We start from the raw sequence: 1,809 nt of genomic DNA on the forward strand, positions 1-1,809 counted from the left end.
AGAAAGATGAAGCTTTCTACTCTCATGAAGAGTTACAGTCTCAGAAACCCACAGGGGCAGTTTTACCCCATCCTTTGGGGCTGCTATGGGTTAACATTGATGATCGCAGTGAGTTTTTTTTTTAATCTTAGCAAACATTGGATGTCATTATGATCTCATGCTAATGGTCTCTCTCATCCTGTCATTGTCTTTGTCTTATGTAGGAATGAATAAATGTTCTTCTTAAATTATATTTGAGATCTAGGGACTCTTTTGTACCCTGAAGCAAAATACAATTAAAAAATTAATTAAATCACTTTATTTGGGGTTTGTATAACTCTTAAAAAATATATTTTTTAACAAGAAATCAGAAACCACGAAGAGAGATCAGAGAGAATTATTCAAGGAAGCTCATTTTAATTTATTTTCTATATTTCTGCTTTTACTTACTGCTTAGTGTACTTAAGAGTTATTAGGGAAATTGAAGCCATAAATTTACTTTAACTCTGAACTCATGTTTGTGTCTGAGTAGCAACAGTCCACCTGTCACATGAATTTTCAGGAAATGGTCTTTCTTGCTTGTTCTAATTCCTGACTAATTGTAGCTTAATGCTGCGAGGTGGCATCTACATCTTTTCCAGTGATACAAGACAATTTATTAAGTTTAGAGTATTCCCACTAGGCTTACCCCCTTTTGGCCTAGAGACCAACTCCTGCTTAGAAGTGAAGGACTCCCTTGCAGCCCAAAAAGGACTGGATCCTTCACCTTCAACTTAGCCACCTGGAAGTCATCCATACCTGGACTCATCACACCAGAATCAAATCCCATAAAAATTAGGAATGGAGTAGCCAAACTGTGTCAGACTGAAAGCTAAGATTACAGCTTTTTGTGTTACACTTGGATGTTGTCCAGCACCAGCTGCCAGGGTGCCACGGCTCGGTCAGATGTTTCTGCATCCGGGTGTCCTGCCGCCGCAGTTCATTCCTTAGTTCTGAGACATCCTTGTTCTGGTTTCTGGAGAGAGAACGGCAATCTCTCTTGTAGAAAAGAAGCACTGGGCATTGTGGTGGTGCGCAGGTCAGCCTGCCCAAGTATGCTACTTGAATTTTGGAAGTTTTCATGTTAACTATTAACATAATGAATCTTTATATCAAATTTATGTTTTAAGTTTTTCTGAAAAGGAAAATTAGCAGAGCCAGAGTGTACACTTTTATAAACTAGTAAACAGATTTTTGTTTTTAAAAAAATCGCTATGTCTTACAATATCCAGAAACTTCTGAATACCCTGATCAACACCAGTTCAGATTTCCTCCGGATTGGTGCTGTTGTCTTATTCCTGACTTACCAAAGCAGCAAAACAGGACTGGAAAGAAGACTCCAGGTTGCCCCTCAGTAAAGCCTGACCTGGGAGTCCCGGAGGGAGTGGTGAGATGCCTCTGTCTCCCCCGCCCCCCCTGCCCTTCCCCCCATTTCTACCCACAACCCAAGCAGCCGTCCAGAAAACACTCTAACCAGAACATGCCGCCATGGTGCAGTGGCTAGGAAGAGGCTCCCTGCTCTGGGTTTTTAAAGTGTGAATGTTACCTCCCTTCACAACAGGGGTGAGTTGGGAATAAATGAATCTTGTTCAGTTCTAAGATTTTCCTTCTTCCTCTTGACAGTACTCCTTGAAGAAGACTACGAGGCTTTACTTGCATTCCTGTTATCCTACCACAGAATCACAAAACACACTCAACATACAATTTCTTATTATGTAAAACAAACCCAATTTTATTTTTTTCCAAACCATTTTTAAGGAGCTAATCCAGACATCATACCATTCCATAGTT

This window comes from Echinops telfairi, unplaced genomic scaffold (assembly GCF_000313985.2).
Source record: "Echinops telfairi isolate 266 unplaced genomic scaffold, ASM31398v2 ScPeMD7_5592;HRSCAF=6446, whole genome shotgun sequence".
In the NCBI taxonomy this organism is placed as follows: domain Eukaryota; kingdom Metazoa; phylum Chordata; class Mammalia; order Afrosoricida; family Tenrecidae; genus Echinops; species Echinops telfairi.